The following is a 20,744-nucleotide window of genomic DNA, read 5'->3' on the forward strand; positions in this document are numbered from 1 at the left end:
GTCCTGTTTAAAAAAATATCATTCAAGGATAATCTTAAGGGGAAACAAACAGAAAGAAAGAAACCTTAATTGAGACTATGACATACACCTGTAACCTTTATAAACAGTGAAGAGTCATGGTTAATGCCCAGGGAAAACAATCACCTGAAGGCAGTTTACACAACTGATTGTCATAGATGTGATTAAAGGTCAAGATAAACAACCATTTCAGAGATTTCCTTAATGACTGACAATAGTTTGTGTGATGTTGTGATTGAGCACTCCTGTCGGAAAGCCCTTGTGGTAAATTTGTGTATGTGTGTGTGTGGTTTAGATTTTTAACATAGTTTTAACAATTTTTCAGTCTTATCGCTACTATGTCTGCAGTGTGACAGTTTATAGAGGTGTCTAGCACTGGGGCATCATGCTGCAGACATGTAGCATGATGTCCCGCCCAGTCACATTATCCTGATACCAGGCAGAGCAGGCCGCCTACCAAGGCAGCTTTAAGTACCATTTTTATAAGTCTCTGGTATGACTCGGCCAGGGTTTGACCTCACAACCTCCCACATTCGAGGCAGATGCTCTAGCATCTAGGCCACTGGAGCGGTCTAGGTAAATATGTAGAGGTTGTTGTTGTTGTTGTGGGGTTTAATGCCATTTTTCAGCACACGATACGCTATACATGGCGGCCAGTATTAATGGTGGAGGAAGAATGCAGGAAATCCCTGGGAAAGAACCACCGACCATCGAGAAGCTACTGGCAAGCTTTCTCACATACCCACATTGGCAGAATCCGAGACTCGAACCTACGCAGACAGAGATGAGATGGCAGTGATCCGTAATGGAGAGTGCTTTAGACCACTCGTCCACTCAGGGCCCCAAATAAATATGTAGAGGTAAAGAACATGAAGTGGAACACCTTTTTCATTTGGACATCACATTCAAGTCAATCAAAAAGATATATGCTGAAGAACAAAAGTTATTATTTCTCAGTACCTTAAACGATAATATTTAAGCCATCTTTGTTAAAATTACTGGCTTGTTTGTGATCAGCAGCAATGTTTCCTAGCAGATGAGATTTTACTCCATATATAACATGCAAAACATAATTATTTTTAAGGCAAAATGTTGACATGTAGCAGTGATTTAAGGAATGATGAGCACCCAGCAGCAATTCCCAGTAAAACTAAATTGTAGAGCTCTTAGTTGATACAGTCTGACTTTGTAAAGTACAGTAGCAAGGGGACTCACAGTGCAAATGCCATATCAACAATTAGTCATTCTGGGGATGTATACAATCTATTGGCACTGTAATACAACCCAGGCACAACACACAAATGCAGAGCTCAATCCTAAGAGTAACTAACATGGTTAATAGGGGTGCAATGATACACCTAAATATTATATTGTGATGTATTTCATATAAAAAAAACTCATATTTCATATAACACTTAATGAAAACAATAAAATAATCACTATAACATTTACTGCTTAAAAAAACACATATCTAAGTGATATTACCTAGAAAGACTTCAAATGGCAGTCAAACATACAAAATTTATACAAAAATGAAACAAGTCTACAAACACCTGAAAACTGTCAGATTATCAGTAAGTAAATACCCCACTGCCATTTTTAGTCTGTTTTAATCTATGCTTTACAGGAGCATTGTTTTAACAGTCTCAACACATCTGAACCATATTTTAAAATTATTTTAGCTGGATGCTAAATAAGTCAATGCATATTTTTCTTGAAGAAACTAAACATATCGACAACATCTGAACTCAAAGCAGCACTCTGTGTGTGGTAGCAATGTCTCCTGCTGTTCAAAAGACTCTCTCCGACGGAACGAAAGTTGCAGAAATGCATAACCTTTCCTGGCTACTTGTGCACAGAGTGGAAATTTGTTCTGCTGAACTTTCCACTGTTACAAAGGATCCTCATCCAACATTATTAGGGACTCATTCCTGAACAAGTCAACCTCATGCTTGGCTCTGTCAAGTCTGGATTGAGTACAGTTCATTTAGTGTCATTAGGAACAGGACACAAACGTCTGAGGCAAAGTGAAGTTTATAAATTATTATTTTTAACTAGAAAAATATCCCCAGGTCTCGACTTGCACCCCCCCAATTAAACTTGACCCGAATACTGAATAAGGTTTTGTGCATCGCGTTTTACATTCTCTTGCAATCTTGTGGTAAGCATGTATCTAGGACAAAAAGAAAAAATGATTCCTGAATTAAACTGGAAAAATTGTGAGGAACACACCGATTTGTAAGATGCATGCAAGACTGTGAAAAAATTGCAATACAGAAAACTGTATTGTGATATTTATTGCCAGAACAGAAAAACCACAATACATGTATATCAATACACTGCTGAACCACTAATGGTTAACCCTTCAATCTAATGTGGCTATTGTATGTCTCATAATACCTCAAATGTTTCAGCACCTCAGCACTCTCATTCAACATCAGAAATCAGATAACCACATTCCAAAATCTCTCAAAATTCAGGGAAATATCGTAGCCAATCATAGATTAGCATACAGAAAAGGAAAAGCCTGCAAGTGACATACTGATTGATACAGTAGATATCTGCGTTCATGAGGAATTCTCCATATCAAATTTCTGAAAATCATTTAACACATGGTATTTACTAGATTTCCTAGTGTGCTGGTTTTAAAATTAGCATAGGCAGGTAATTTTTAAAAACGTATATATAATGTGATTTTTGTGATTTTTATTTTACCATGGGGGAAAAAAGTTAAATTAGATAACCACATTCCAAAATCTCTCAAAATTCAGGGAAATATCGTAGCCAATCATAGATTAGCGTATAGAAAAGGAAAAGCCTGCAAGTGACATTCTGATTGATACAGTAGATATCTGCGTTCATGAGGAATTCTCTATATCAAATTTCTGAAAATCATTTAACACATGGTATTTACTAGATTTCCTAGTGTGCTGATTTTAAAATTAGGGTAGGCAGGTCATTTTTAAAAACATATATATAATGTGATTTTTGTGATTTTTATTTTACCATGGGGGAAAAAAGTGCTACGGTTGGCAATGAGAAACATGAGAGGGTTGGCTGACCGGAAGCATAATTTGTTTGGCTTTATATAAAATGAACATAAAATAGATCTTTAAAAAAAAAAGAAACAATCAATAGGAATACTAATTACAGTATTTGTAATATGCACAGGGGCTCATGTCACTGCTTACAGTTTACCAGCATATCATACATCAACTGAATGCTGCCCCCTTATTGGTGAACAGAATATTAGGTTATCAGTAGGTGCAGTATATCATTTTCAGTCAACCAATGAGTGGTAATTATTCCATTCAGCTTATTGCACTTACATATTAAGCAGGCATGATCGTGGTAGTAGTGTGGGAAAATGGTCTAGCATTCTTCTAAATGTATGACAGTAAGTCAAACTTCACGTAGGCATACATAGTCAAATGCCTGAGCTGAACATTTTTAACAAATTTATGCTTCTAAGTGTAACCTGAAATATCAGCATTAATTCTTAAATAGGTTGTATTAAATTAGAGATAAGTGTGCTCCCTTGTAGGATTATATAATACATGCAGTGCCCTAAGTTCTGAAAATATTATGGTGCTCAAACCCTTACAAAAAGTGAAACTCTAAAAAAGAATATTAAAAGCTAAAAATGGTGGGAAAATACCAGTATTGCCATCATTCTAAATCAAAATACTCGTACATGCAGATCAAAATGGTTGAATATAATTCATTCAATCATCAACAATTAGTCTGAATTTTTTCTGGTGCCCTTGTTGGGCTGGTACCTTAGCACGTGGCAACACTTAATGGGTAATCCCGTACTGAATACATGTATGGCCTGTATGTAAACAACAATATCAGACCCTGGCAATATGAGTTTTAAAGTTCATATTCAGACATTTGCAAATACTGTTGATTACCAATTTTAAAATTATCCTAAAAAATGACAATAAAACAAGTTCTTTATCAGAAATCATGCTGACTATTCTGATTACACCTGTTTCCAGGGAACAGCCAACAAAATTAAAAGAATAACCTAAGAAACATGTTGGTGGTTGAAAGGCCATGTAACATAATGACTATACAAGCAGCAAGGGCAATGAAATGAGAAAAAACCACCAAAGCAGCTGGTTATGATAATGAAGACAGAAAAAGACAGAAACTGAATCGCATCTAGCATATGCCACATACATATTATTCAATTATTCAATTCAATTTCATTCTTTCATTATTTTGTATAAATATCTTTCCTGGCATCGCACACATTTACACCTGTGACATATTGTTATACACTTTGTCTCTACTCTGAAAGGGTATTAAAAACCCTGAGTATTCCACATGTATAAAATCCTGATATACAGAAAGATAATTTTGTATGCTGAGAAAATTTAACAGGATTTTCAGTAACATCTGAACACTATTACCACTGTGTGAAACTCATCAAAAGGTCATGCAAGCCCGCAGGACCAGTAACCTAAAATGCTATTGGTCCTGTCAATAACGAACTGGTCCTACATTTTCATCATGACAAAAACAGTCAATGACTCAATGAAAAATGCATCAGTCCTTAGTAAGGTTATTTATGAAATAAAATGTGGAAAATAAAGAACAAAAACGAAGATATTTATATCAGATTTATTATAATTAGCATAACATGGACACTTAATGACCAGAACAATGATGCTTACTGTCCAGATCCATACATGATTCATCTGGAGGATTGGTATCATAATAAGCTATTACCATTGTCACAGTCAAAATTAAGAGATGGGTTCCTCATCCATTGAAATGTCATCAATGACAATATCAGAACAAGACCCAGCCTCCAAAACTAAGGCTCTGGTATCCAAAGTACAGTCGCTCATACAAGGACTGCAGAATGATGTGTTCCAGTAATGAATTGCTGGAACTTGACCAAATGCATTCACTTCAGCAGAATGCAGCTGAACAATTTACAGTATTGTTGTGATTTTAGAATGCATCCTGTTTCTATATTCCAAGCACATTCTGTGACAACTATTTTTTAAACTTTTTTTGTCTGTTAGTGTCATATTCCTTTTGAATAGTTCTTTTTATCCTTTGCTATGTTCGGTCTTTTAGCCTATGGTAACTTTAAGGAATCCAAATACTCCATGTTGACATTGTTTTTGTTGTTGTTGTTGTGGGGTTTAACGCCATTTTGCAGCACATGATAGGCTATACATGGCGGCCAGTATTAATGGTGGAGGAAGAACCAGAGAAAACCCCGGAAAGAACCACTGACCCACGAGAAGCTACTGGCAAGCTTTCTCACATACCCACATTGGCTGAATCTTAGACTCGAACCGCCGCAGACAGAGGTGAGATGGCAGTGATCCGTAACAAAGAGCGCTTTAGACCACTCGGCCACTCGGGGCCCCCCATGTTGACATTGGAAATCACAAGTAAGTTTATAACGTGTCATCCGACATCACATAGACACAGAAGAGCTTTAGTTGGACTTACAAGCGTCAAATGAATGCAAACTACATCAGTCATTTATCTTTTCATCTGACCCATTAGAAACAATTCACCATTATTTATTTTTTCATTTGATTTCTATTATTTCTTTAAGTATCATAAAGCATCCAGTTAGAAATTTACTTGATATACCTAAAAATTCAAGTGGCCCTGCAGACTGACTGCTCATTTTTTGACCAATTCCACTGTGAAATTGGCTGGCATTGGACTAGCAGGCTGGTGGCAATTACACACACTGCAGTACCATCCCAACTCTGATGAATGCAAAGGTGTATTCCAAAGACATTTGCATCACCATAAAAGAAACTGAACTATTGACAGTAGCAAGGACCATATCTACTTATGACTGTATTCCAATGACCAATAGATTTTAAAGACAGAAACTTTGTGTTATTTTATGTCTGCGTGATTGTGATAATGAGATTTTGCACATGTGTGTATATGTGTGGCAACAATATTTCTGATAATGCTAAGTCAACCAATGATTTTTTTAAAAAGTGTTTTATATGTTTCAAGGAAAATAAGATATTTTCTTTTATTAAAATTTGTTGTTGTAGTTGTTGTAGGGTTTAACGCTATTTTTCAGCACACAATAGGCTATGCATGGCGGCCAGCATTAATGGTGGAGGAAGAACTTAGGAAAACCCCGGAAAGAACCACCAACCCACGAGAAGCTACTGGCAAGCTTTCTCACATACCCACATTAGCCGAATACGAGACTCAAACCCACGCAGACAGAGGTAAGATGTCAGTGATCCGTAACAAATGGCGCTTGAGGCCCCCTATTAAAATTTAAATTTCCAGTCATTTTCAACTGACATGCATGTACAGCAGTAAATAACTTGTTCTTAAATTGTATGATGTTGCTGTTTGGTTGCATGCGGGTGTCTATATGCCGGGTTTTTCCCTCCATTTTGAAGAAGAAGATAAAATTTTCTTATGTACAAAAAATCAAAGAACTAAAGGTAGGGACTGTCAAAATACGATGCAAAAGTAAAATTATCTGTGAATTTCTAAGTGGTAGAATGCATCCCACAGTCGCGCATCCGGTAATACATACTCTGTGTCTCTGTGTGTGTCTGTGTGGTTTACCTCAATATTCCCTGCCATCAGGCATCTTTTACCTTTTGTGTTCACAACACAGTCACATCCTATCTGAACAGTGTACATGTATGGACTGGTTTGAGATTGCTAATGATGTAACAGAGCCTCTGAATTGAGCTTTTATCTGCTCATGATGTTAAAGCTTCCAAACATATCAATATACAAGTGAGACTGAAGATAACAGGTTACTTGAAAAGGCTGTAATCTGACAGAAGTCCAGAAATAGGATGTTAGATGATACAGAGAGGGTCTATGAGAGATAGTCACTGATTAAGTCCAATAATAATGTGTATAATAATAATAATAATAATAATACTTTATTTAGAGAAGGTAACTCAGTTACAGAACTTATCTACCTTGAGACCTTCTATCTGTTATGTACAATATATACAGTATATACAAAATGATGTGAAGAATCTGGCTTGACACTAGATACTTACGTGATTTAAAAATCAAAGTATTAAGTCTGGAACAATATGCACATGCATCTGTGACTACATAAACATACATAAAATATAAAATATCATCCTGCATTGAAAAATTCAACTGAAAATGATGCAAAATTACAGAAAAACATACAGTATTTATTGTATTAGAACTGTTCAATTGTCTGAAGATTTCCTCCATTAGAGATAATGATTATGAAAAGAAATACTAGGAGCCTGCCTTCTGCATGTGTGTATACATATGTGTGCCTGTCTGCAATAAAAATCAGACATTATATAAATGATTCATTTTGTCTCATGTGTAATGCAAATTATTATCAGTACATCAAAAATATATCCAAATTTTCAGAAGTATGAAAGAAAGACAGGAAATGCAATGCAAGAAATGTTTTCTACACTGTTGACCAATGAGATTTTACTGTAGTACTAATATTAATAACCCTACTTCGTGGTTGGGGTACTAACATGAGCTTATGTGTATCGATGAAGTATCCAGGCATGATTCAAACCCGGCACCTTTTCAATCTACTATATATAAAAAATTGAACTTGTTCCCCACACATACTAAAAGAAATATATATATTCCTTGCTTTCAATACAAGAAGTTGTTGTTGTTGTTGTTGTTGTAGGGTTTAACGCCATTTTTCAGCACATGATAGGCTATACATGGCAGCCAGTATTAATGGTGGAGGAAGAACCCGTGAAATCCCCAGAAAGAACCACCGACCCTCAAGAAGCTACTGGCAAGCTCTCTCACATACCCACACAATACATGAAGTGCTGCATGACATTGTAGAAATACATATAAAATATCGTTTACCTTTTCTGATATTTTTTTCTTCTTCTTTTCAATCATCAACTACATTAGTTCAATTGATAACTACTTCTGCTTTCTGCCTTGTTTTCTTGATGCCATATAAGAACATTACTGCCTTATTTGGAAACATAAACAGATCATAGTAATATGGTATTCATTGAATAACGTATCAGAGAATATCCAAATATGGCATAACAAGCTTTATTTTTAACACAAATTACCACTAGAATCTTGTGTTATCTGTCATGGTTGACTAGGTACAGTTAGCATAAACATTCCAGTATTTACCTGATACAGGTTTAATAAATTTATCACTACCTAAATTTCATTTTTTTTGTCTTTGGCAATGGTTTTATTTCTTCCATTGTACAGTATAGGATCAGATTGTTGCCTAAACATCATTGAGGTTACGACATCATACCTAATTTTACTGGTGAAGTCATTCAGGGAGATCTCAAGCCTACTCAAAGTTTCCCTTCTCAAGCAAATTACAAGCACAGCATGGTATTATTGATGTTTATTGCCAACTAGTCCACTATGCAAAAATTATGTATCGTTCTGCTAAACACATAAAAAATGGGACATCTGTTGCTTGTTCTAATGAATATTCATAACAAACTTTATCACATAGTAACGACAGTTTTCATGTAGAATGTGCAGTGTCATATTCTTTATATTACCACACAATAAAATGTCACTTTATGTGGTCCTGATTGGTCCAAATAAGCCCATGAAATTATTGTGCAGTATTCTCTTTACTGATTGGGTGTGATCATGAAAAACCTTTTTAACTCTGCATTCTGGAATTTTTTGGTTTCAGTGAACATTTTTTGGCTCTTTTTTTCGAATCAACTCGCAAAAGGGAATTGGGGAAAAATGGTCTCTTCTTTTTCAATATGGCTAATTTATCCCCACAGAGGTTTGTTATGTCATGTATAACATATCATAACATTAAAAATGGCTAAAACCACAAGACAAAAACAACAAGTAAAACTACGGGAATTGCTTGTGTGGGGTGGGAATTGAGGGAGGCGGTACATGTATATCTGTAACATGGAATCCACTCTATATGTGATTTAAATGTTAACTTACAGCAGTAAATAAACCCACCTCTGTTCACAGAAGAATGTGGGCATGAACCAGTCTCCAAACTTACACAAGTTTATCCAACTACTGCATATTTATGCAGTAAATATGTGATGGAATTCCGAGTCAAAACGAAATTTGTTTCCATATTCTGTAGTCTCCTGTTCCAAATCAAACACCGCAAATATCTGGTCACAAATACATTACAGTAAATACCCGATTATCTGCACCCAGTAAACCTTCTTTCACATGAATATCGCAATATCAATGTACTGTTTAGTAGTGAAAATGACACTTTAAGGTTATGTAAACATGGATTGTCAACTGTACGGGTAGTACATCAATCAATGCAACATAACACACATTGGACATTCTGTGTTGAAAATTATTTTTTCTGTGTAAAATGTTCTGTTTATTCGGAAGGATGCTTGTTATTTTATTTACAGTTTGTAAGAAAAGTTTCCTTTTAATTGTCAATAGTAGTTCAACTTTGGTTGGGACTATTTTTTACGTGCAACAAATGAAAGGTGCAATGTCTGTCTGAATAACGAAATCATTCATTCTTCTTTCCATCTAAATAATTTCCAGTGAAATAAAAGCTATGTGATAAAAAGAATCTGAAACGGGTAATGATTTAATATTGAATTTATGAAACAAGTTGAAAAATATCCAGCTTTTACGAGCCTTCAATATTAAATCATTATCATTTGAGATCCTCTGTTCACAGACCCGGATGTGCTGGTGCATTATGTGATGATAGGTCTTGGTCTGTACAATTTGCAGTCGGACTTGTCTTATAAGCAAGTATATAGGGTAGACTTTTTTTTTAAATTATTATATTTTTTCCAGCAGGTGTTAGTTCACACGTTCCAATGTAAAGTTAATGGTTTGTGGGTACTGGGCACAGTTGATGCAGATTTTTATTTTTGTACATCATAAAGAGTTCTACATGGTCAGGTCCATTAAAATATGGTAGGTAAGGTTTCTGGAAAAATGCCAATTTTTGTATGGGAAGGGGGACCTACTACAATAGAGTTTCCCATTCTGGATTAGTTTTTATCTGTATCTCATCCTGGCTTGTGGATGCTCTTCAGTGTAAGTTACAAATATCAAACATTAGCTTGAACTGTTTCCACCCTCCACCCTCACCACAAAAGAAACAATAAACTCAAATATTTTTCGTTGCATATTATACTTAATAACCAAGACTGTAGCAACCTAGCACTTTTCTGATTTCAACATATCAAAAATGAATGTATGTCGAATGCAATCTGATCTTCTATATGAAATATAGTTACAGTGACCTACTTTTAGAAGAAAGATATTGAACCCAAGACACATATAGATATAATTTCAATAACTCCTCACCAACATTACACAAGAAACTGACAAAACTGTAAACTTGATGTCACTGATAGTGGCAGATTTGGGAATACCAAGTGGTGGGGTGCGGGTGAATTTTTTTTAAAAAATGGCAAGAGATCAACAGGTTGATGAGGGAAACAATTTTTTTTTGTGGGGGGGGGGGGCCTTATAAAATCTACAACCCATGGGGTGACCCGTGAAACATGCACGAGGATGAAAAATCCTCTCCCCATGGAAAGCCCCATGTACCATGAAGATACAATATAAAGGTAAGTGTATATTAGTTATAATACAAATGGAAAGTAGGTAAGATAAAATGGTATTAAAATAAAAGGAAAGTAAAACACTTGAACACTGTGATTAATCTAGGGCGTTGACATATACTTAAGGACTCCAAAGGGATCACAATTTAAGATTAGATATAAATCTCCTGTAATTAGTAAATCTGCAAAACAGATTTTGCAGGCCTACATAGTATCTGAGCCTTCAACTGTGATTTAAGAATTCAATATCCTTGATTAAGGCAACATAATACTAACACTGCAAGTAAAAAACAAGTTGCTTTTATGTAGAATAGTTCAAGCAAATTTATCAAGTTCCTCGCTGATAAACGAGACTCCCACTTTCCATATCTATTATCTAGCAAAACCACAGCCAAGGGAATGGGCTTGGCACAAAAGCTGTTGAGCTTGTTCAAGGTTAAACTTTTATGGCACGTAAGAATAACATCTCAGTTACTGGCCCTCAATACAATGTTAAGGGGAGAGAATTGTTGCACCTCGGTTAAAGGGATTTATTATGTACCTTTGCCAGCATCTTCTACATCAAAATATTATGTGAATTTGTTTCATTTAAGGGGATACTGGCAGTTTTCAGTGGGAAAATGTCCCTTGGGATCGTTGTATGTGTAGCACTATAAAGGTGTACTACATTTGAAAGTGGATTGGTCTTATCAGAACTTGAAATTTCAACCAAAAGTTCTAGGCTAGGAAATTTTGCAGAACAGTTGCCAGCTGGGAAAGAAAAAACAACAACATAAAAACCCATGAAAAAACAAGGCTCAAACTCAATGATTTCGATCACAAGGGCTTGTATTGTTGCTTACAATTTACCTATCAGTCATAAGTATACTAAAAATAACTATAAGGGAGGACACTTCTCAAGAAACCTAATGAAGAATCAGTGCTGATATTTCAAGCCACATGTTGCATAGTGTAATAAATTTTAAACTGATCTCAGGCTTTGTATGCCTATCCAAACTCTGGTTTACCATCACAACTTTAAGAAATGTCTGACAATTTTTCCATGCTACTGCTCGACATAGGCATGATTGCGCACATGTAACCCATTAACCTCTGGCACCCTGTATAAGCGTCAGGAGGTAGTACCCTACTTCTGAGCGCTGTAGTGTCACGGTCATTTAAGATACACTAAAGTGGGTGGTATTACAGAAAAGTAGATAGATGTAGCTCTACAATGGTACCAAATAATCTGGACTTTCTAGTCGCATTACAAAAGCCTATTTTACAAGACCCAATTTTTTACACCCATAATTCAGTCATGGTAGGAATCCTATTTTGTGTCTGAATTTTAGTCTTTTGGTCTCAGATCTAAGGCAGACCGGTCTGAACTGCACACAGACAGAAGAACCTTTGCAAAAAGTGGGATAAAATGGAGATTTGGAGTCAAAAAAGGACAGGACACGAAAATGATGGGTCCAATACGCACAAAAACACACAAAAAACTTTTACCCTTCTGCACACATTCATGAGCGAAATAGTCATTGAAAAGCAATGTTTCTAACACAAGTAGGCTGCAGGCTAAACTAAAATCTCTTGCAAAACGATTTATTTGGCTGTATTCAGATGTAGTGCCCAAAATATATTTCTTACTGACAAGAAGGACAAAATTCACCAAGGGTTAATGAGATAAATACAACACACTGAATGGAATACTGCCCTCTCACTGGTCGACCAAAACGACATGCTGTGTCAACTGATAACTTCATTTTCAGTCAACCAATAAAAGTGCAGTATTCCATTCATTGGTCCCCAAAATGTTTCACATGATTTTTGTCAGGTAAAGAAAAGCATTTACTGCTGCATTACATTTTAAAACACAACTTTTTAAATATGGCACTCAAGCGACAAGCTTCTTTAATATCATTTAGTTCTGAAGGAGGTAATAAGGAAAAGGTGACAAAAACATTTTCCAGCACATGATAGGCTACACAAAGTGACCAGTATATTTGGTGGAAACTGTACCTATAAACACACTGGGAAATAAATTCCAACCCAAGGGAAGATAATGTGTTGCAAAATGTTTAAGTCTTTTTTTTTGGGGGGGGGGGGGGGGGTTAACACCATTTTTCAACATATGTCAAGCTATACATGGTGGCCAGTACATCTAGTGGAGGAAGAACCTGGAAAAATCCCAGAAAACTACAAACCCATGCAAAGGTACTGGCAAGCTTTCTCACATACACCCATTGGTCAAGTCAAATAAACGCATGAGTGATAAGGAAGGGCGAGAAACTGATACGACTCCTGGCAGCTCTCATTAGGGAGTCAGAATATCATGTAAACTCTCTGTAAGCAATTAGGTGTCATATAACTTGAACATAGTCCATTACAGTTATGCAGCAAATCCACTGCTAAAGAGGGCCCCCGAGTGGCTGAGTGGTCTAAAACACTCTCCATTATGGATCACTGACATCTCACCTGTCTATGCCTAATCGAGTCTTGAATTCAGCCAGTGTGGGTATGTGAGAAAGCTTGCCGGTAGCTTCTCGTGGGTCAGTGGTTCTTTCCCGGGGTTTTCTGGGTTCTTCCTCCATCATTAATACTGGCTGCCATGTACAGCCAATCGTGTGCTGAAAAATGGCATTAAACCCCACAACAACAACAACAACACTGCTAAAAACAAGCACTAGATAAAACAAAAATGTCCATCTCTGACCTTTCAAGCAACAGTTCAACCTAGCATCATAGCTTCTTTCTGATTGTCACGTGCATGCCTTCAAGAAGCAGTTGATGGAATGGAAGAAAAAAAAACACAATGAAACAAATAAAATGTGAATAAATGTATTATAGCAGAGATCAAACTGGAATTAGAAAAATGTGAAATGACTTCCTTCCTTCAGATAAATGAGAGGATAATGTATCTGAGGAAAAAGAGGTGAATACAGATGTACTTTTCCCTACATATATATAGTAACAGACTGGGGGGTATGTGCTAACCTATATAAATTATGTGTAACATGCAATACAGAAATGCTATTATATGCTGGCCCTTCATAACCTCAATGTAATTAATCTGCAAGAAATGGATGACCCACACAGTAAGTATTTTGAAAGTCAGCCTTAAATTCTTTGTGTGGTGGGAGATAGCTGTTTATTTAGTATGGCTCAATATTACTTTTGTATTCAGCCTGAATCAATAGCATTTAATTAAATTTGATTGAATTGATTCCTATTGCTGTACTACATAAATGTAAATTCAAGTCTATTTTTTTATAACAAATAAATTAAAATTTGTTGACTTGTCTAATTTTTACAAGTACCTATAAGCTTTTTAATGTTTTACAGCAGGTCTTTAATTATATCTACCTCAATACAGTGTTTCTTTTTATATGGTGGAGATATATAGATATGTAGATAGAGGCACTAATGCTGACAGCTATTTGCCGATCTTTGAATTTCGCTCCTATTTATACTCTTCGGAAAATAGTTATGTGAAATAATTTTAACCAATCATTGCTTGTCCAGATGCCAAATAGGTCAGATGGTGCCAAACAGATACTCTACAACCAGTGACACAATATGAGGGTTACTATACAATTTAAATAGCATCACTTGTCATTAGCAAATATATTAACATCATGTATTATGTCCTATCCATCAAACATCAAAGTATTTTAAGTCATAGCCAAGACTGCTATGCTTGGGTGAAGAGGAAACACAGCAGCAACGAACGCTGAAAACAATGAAATACACTGACCAGAATAAAAATGAAGACTACAGTATTAAACATCCAAAACATACTCATACATGTATAAAAGAAGGCCAGCATTTAAAATCAACAAGTGAAATTTAAACAAAATATAAACTTGACAAATTTACTGTGTGGACCCAGTCATGTGATCTGGTGTCGGCCATGTTGCCTGCAGACATAATTTCATCTCAGCTGTTGGAGTCATCAAGTTTAGTGCTATTCAAAGAATGATTTGGATGGGAATGTAAGTGTGATAAACATATTTCTGAGTGTGACCAATACATATAAAGTAAGATTCTCGAAGATTTTGTTAGTATTTGACGATGTGCGAGACTGAACTCGATGACACTGCAGTTGTCATCACATGACCGGTGATCACACTTGACATACAACATGAACGATTTAATACAGATTTCAAGGTAAGTTGCAATGTATAAATTTCTAATAACATTGCAATGTTCCAATTCACTCTTTTAGCCGTTTATATATATATATATATATATATATATATATATATATATATATATATATATATATATATATATATATATATATGTATGTATATTCATTCACATGAACAATATATTTAATTTATGACATAAGAAAAAACATCCATCATATTAAAGCTTTAGATCCCCAAGGTCTATTACATTATAATATATCAGGGTACACACAAATGCTGAATTGTATCAATCAATACTCAAACCAGCTACAACCAATATAGGTGACAGTACTGGTTTATGCAATATCTTTTCATATGTTGTGAAATTTGAAAAAATGCATTAAGGTCAAGGATGTTTTCTGACAGTCATTTTCATGAAAATACAAAAATGATCGTGAACCAAATGCTATTTAACCAATGCATATTGTTACAGTAATACCTGTTATGAGAGACCACCCCTTCAGCCAACCAAAAGCGGTCTATCAAGATAGGTGGTCTCTCATAAGAGGTGTGTGAAAATGGACTGGTTTCCTGGGTCAATAGTTAGCATTGTTGATGAAGAAGAAATATCCATACACCCTGCACATGTACCATATCCTTTATTCATAAATTTTGTTAAATATTGCATGCATTCCTCTCAAAATAACTTTATATAATAAAGATATACATTTTAAAACAACATGAATCAAATTTATATCTGAACATCACATGAACATGTTCTTTCTTCCAGTGTTAGAATTTTTTTTTTTTTATCGGAGGTTCTGCCACTGTTATTAGTGCTGACATAATAACGACTATATGTATTTCAGTTTTGGGGAAATGTTGAATAAATTTATATTATGTACCAATGAATTAAACCAAAAGACAATTAACTCATCAAGAAACAATACATATATTTTGAGACGAAGTTTAAATCACCAGCATTATATAGCTCTATAAGTAAAGGTTGCGACCTTCTGCATCCAGGTAAACAGATGGTTGCTTGGTGAAACACTGTAACAAAATTTTTTAACAAAATCCGGAAATGATTCTCACTTACTACAGTAGTATTAAAGGCAAAGAGCTCATTCACCCCCCAGGCATAACGGATTAACTGGAAAGACAAACAATGTACTCAACCCTACACTCAAGCCCTTTCAAAAGATTTCTCACTATGACATTATAGGACTACCAGCGTTGTATGGGTTTTCAGAAAGAGAAAGACAAAATACAAACCTCTAAATTGACTGTGCATGTCCATCATTGTCCCTTTTCATGAAAAAATGGTTAATCTTACTGGCTCTTCACATGACTTCAGCACTACAATGGCAGTTAGTGACATGTACTTTAGTCTGGTTTACTGCAGTTTACAAATGACACCATACGCTGGACTTCACAAATTTCACAAACCTAGTAGCTAGCTAATTTTGTTTTTTAAATACCTTATTAGAACAATCTTTACTATTTATGCGGTCATTGTTACAAAGGTTTAAATGATGGTTAGTGGTGTTTATCTCGCCATATGGTTGTTAAATTGTAGTGTTATTTAATGTGCACTTTGTTTGCATACTACATATATCCTGGGCACTCATGTTTACAAAGGATTAAGTCAAGGTCAGTGGTGTCAATACGTTTTTTGTTGCAATGCGGTTGTTCATAGATTATCAAAATACATATTTTGCCAAGACATCGTGGTCGCTGGTCGCATTTAGCAGGTGGTCTCTCATAACAGCGTTTATATAAGTCAATCCATGCATTACAATTGTGGTTGACAAGGACAGGTGGTCACTCATAGCAGAGGTTGCTCATAAGAGTTTTTACTGTACTACCAGCATGTAGGCAAAAAATGAAACAATTAAGCTGCAGTCCTATCAATGGATTGTTGAAAGGAAGCTAGAAAGTGATCGGTTAAGAAATCCCTCTTTCTAAAAACAGATGCACTCACATGGTGCAATACATGTTCTTGGTTGTGGCGATTCATTTTGAAAAGATGTTCTACTTGAGTCACATATCGACTTCAATGCGTCATGTGTTGTCAATGAATAGTTACAGTAAAGTAATGTTATATCGGAAACAATGAAATCAGAACAAACGGTATGGTTCAAAGTCACTTGTGCATTTGTTCCTAAGTAAATGTTATAGGAGTTGCTTCAAAGAATTTTAGAAATCTTTTTGACTGCAATTTTATATAAAACTTTTAGAAAATAAAATTTAAAAATTAAGCAGTAGTTTATTAAGCATTATTGCCAACCTGCAATTACAAACTCTACTATCATCACTCCTATCAGTTAAAATTAATTACAAAGTATAGTTTGAACTGTTTCTGTGGTGCATTTTTAAGTCATATGGCCAAAACACACTGCATGTATCTCAATCCAAGCATACAATATGACTACAGGCATGAATACAATGGGTATGAATTTAATTTTTTTAGACACATTTTTCAACTTTAAAATAAAATACTGCTTAAAACTAATGTTAAATGCATACTGAAAAATAGAGGACATACTTAATATTATATATATATATATATATATATATATATATATATATATATATATATATATATATATATATATATATATATATATATATATGGGGGGGTGGGGGGGGGTGATTTGGATTTTTAATGTAGCTTTAACAATTTTCAGTCATATATATCACATCACATTTCTTGCTTTGCTCCAACTTCTACCTGTTTAGGTCCCACTTATCTTGCTTCTGTCCAGAAGGAGAAGTCAGGTCTCCCAACATTCAAGTCTAGCTTGAACCCTGACAACTAATCAATACCCCCCAACAGCAGACAAAACCAGTGGATTCTTTGGAGGACATGTTATCACAAGAAAAGACAAACTGTTAGCACACCAAAAATTCTTATCCATCCTTTCAGATGCTAGTACTGATTCAGCAGTTATAGACCAAGAATGCATTCTTGTTAGACCTTGAACGTAAAAGTCCAAAAATATGACAAGCTGAAATATCCAGTGTATTTTATGTGTCAAGTATCCAAACTGCATGCATTTAAATAATACAGATTAATAAAAGCAAACATTGTAATAGTCCTGTCTTCCCCTTTCCTTTTAAGTATAAAATTACTGACAGGTGGGTCTGTTATACAGATAAGTAAACTTTTTTTATTTACTTGTCCATGTACAACTTAATTTTGACAAAATCTCTGTATCCTGATATACAGTACTGATGTATAATTTCATACAGATTCAAAAATCTTGTCTTCTGGATTAAAGCAATTAATGCCAGCGATAATCTAATTTGTCTCTTAGGTCACTTTGCCACATATACTAACCCATACAAAGCAATGCATGTTTAATGTAATGGGCTAGGCCAGTTGAGTTTGTCCAGGGGTACAGCTTATAGGTGGGAGCAATTATGGTGACTGTTAAAAATGTATCACAAAATTTCCAGTTCTGAATGTTCTGTAAGCTAAGAAACTTTGATCCAAATCAATGTTGACTCAGAAATCAATATGTATATAAGGCAGTCAAGGGCATTTGATTAAACAGAAACATGTTAAGGTGTGAATCTTAAAAGGATGCAACTCAAGAGCTGTTTTCAAACTGGGATCAATGAGGCAGACATCGATACAACAAGCATTGTTCTGGTCATTAATTATAATTGATCATCAGTTGGTTGAGAGAAGCAATAAGATAATCGATTGTGAAGCTCCATAAATGATTGTGTGTAAAGGGAGACTACTTCATTTTAGTTACATGCAAAACACTAAGGTTAATAAACCTTCTGTGTAAATGTTAAGCTAAATCAAGCTTTCAATTGACTAAAGTTGATATGAATTATTTATTCCCTTCACAACTTACCAATATAAAACCATATTATATTCTGTAGGTGCAAACTTTCATAATTAGGAACATCCAGACATGATTATATTATTAAGCAGTCAAATTCTTGAGTTAATAAATGTAAACACATTTAGTGGATTTAATGTAATATGTAAAATCCTTTTAAGTGTTTGTAAATAATGACAAACAAGAAAGCCACGTCCTTCTATACTTTAAATTATTGACACATCACATATGAATGAAAGGATTTTGGGGGACTGCAACAGTAATTCAGCTGCATAAGACTGGTCAGTCATAAAAAGTTGCTTCCTTTTAACAAAGTTGTATAACAAAGTTAACAAAATTTAAAAAATGTAATATTTTTATCTGGTTAAAGTATACATGTCATTAAAGAAATTACTCCTGTACATTCATTAACATTCTGAACTCATGCTCTCAGTAACTGATTATAATCGATTATCAGTTGGTTAAGTGAAACCAATTATCTATTAGCAAATTCTGATCACTAGATACAACAGTCTTAAATGTAAAATCTTAATACTGATGCCTACGCAGGCAAATAGTTTGACCATTTTTCTGTCATATACAAGTATAGAATGATGAAAGTATTACCTACGTCATGTAGTGAACAACAAAGTAAGCAGTTGCATATATATTCACTGTAAACACTGGTCATTAAATCATTGAGTGATTTTTCTTTCTTTATTGCAATACTAATAAATTATTAAAATAACTGGTTTGAAACACATCCTTTTTTCTTGTCATTATTTTCATATGAAGCTGTATATCTGCAATACATGTCTCGCCTATGCTTGCAGGCAAAAATAAAACAAAACAAGGCAGCCTATTAATTAATCTCAAACGGTACTGCAGTATCAAAAAATGCATGTGAAGCTGGAAATGCATCACTGCAATCCATGGACAAAAGTACAATACATGCCTTTTTCATTCCTAACTACCTGGGATAATATTTCTTCATTTATAATAAACTTGTTAAACCAACTGTTGGGAGCCAGAGTAAAAAATTGTTCCGAAAACTGACCCAACGTTACCTTTGTTGATGAATCATGAATGAGCCAATTCAAGTTTCTATTCCAAACACTGTCACTTACTGATTCATAAATGGGCGCTTGTGATGTGTCTGTTTCAATCTCTTGTGGACTATATATATTTGCTTTTGCATATTCATGAGAAATGAGGAAATACTGTTGCTGGCAGCCACGGTTGCAATAAATGGAGAGGCGGATATTTGCCCGTGGCTTGTGAGGTTAGAAATGAAACTGCCCTTGCATAATAAAGAAATTGATGCAATCGCTTGTTTTTATAAAGATAAAAAAAAAGATACAAAAAAGATAATCCACTGTAATTGAACCTCATGCATGTTTCAGTGTTTTGGTTTTGTTTAAAGTTATTTATAAACATCCAACTTAATGCTGATACTCGTCAATTCAAACTTTGTTGCCTCCGAGGCGGTATACACCTCTATCACCCGCATCTCCTTCTATCTTGACCATCTTTTATCCAGGCCCAACACTTCCTTCAGTGACACCATACAACAGATATTCTGATTATAAAACCTCTTTCATACCTACCTGTCGTCTTCACTTGTAACGAATTTAAATAAATATCACCTTTATCTGCATCTTTGTATAGATCTACTCACATCCAGCCTCCTAAATTGAACTCTCGCGCGCATCCTGTTTGCGCAATGAATAAATGTGAAAAACGGATGAATATTTTAACGAATCATTCCATTTATTTTCTTAACGTAAAGGGAAGCAACTGAACAGCAAGAAACCGGTTGTAATGGGATTACATCCCTTTAACAAAACCTCTACGTTCTCCGTGTGTTAAGTGTCGTCTTAAACTGATCTATAATCGTTACTAAGTAAAGAACGAGGACAAAGAAAAATTCTTAAGAGCGTGGATGAAAGCAACCAGAGATTAACATCAAATGCATAAAACAAAAACTAATTTACACAAATAAAGCAACAAAAAGAAAACTAAATAATAATAATAATAATAATGAGGACTTTGCATGGCACCTAATCTTTAGAAGCTCTAAGCGCTTTACAACATTAGACAACGCCTATAAGATAAAAAACATATAACAATATTATTACAAAAAAATGTACAATATGTAACAACAAATGAAAAGTTCTATGAAATTATAATTGAGGAGTGGT

At 34.9% G+C, this 20,744-nt stretch overlaps 1 protein-coding gene across 5 annotated transcripts in view; it reads right to left on the reverse strand.

Annotated features, from left to right (window-relative positions):
- The window catches only part of LOC149775408 (cytospin-A-like), a 97,378-nt gene extending 77,117 nt beyond the window's left edge, over nucleotides 1-20,261 (reverse strand). For 3 of the 5 annotated variants that reach the window (XR_016416573.1, XR_016416574.1, XM_089944068.1), the window contains exon 1: nucleotides 20,151-20,261. The gene's annotated coding sequence lies outside the window, so the exon portion shown is untranslated. Of the gene's footprint in view, nucleotides 1-6,603; nucleotides 6,673-20,150 lie in introns of those variants that run through there. The other 2 variants (XM_089944071.1, XM_089944072.1) reach the window with 2 other exon arrangements.
- Between the last annotated feature and the right edge of the window lie 483 nt (nucleotides 20,262-20,744).

The sequence above is a fragment of the Sinohyriopsis cumingii genome, chromosome 19 (assembly GCF_028554795.1).
Source record: "Sinohyriopsis cumingii isolate HCF-2022 chromosome 19, ASM2855479v2, whole genome shotgun sequence".
Lineage (NCBI taxonomy): Eukaryota > Metazoa > Mollusca > Bivalvia > Unionida > Unionidae > Sinohyriopsis > Sinohyriopsis cumingii.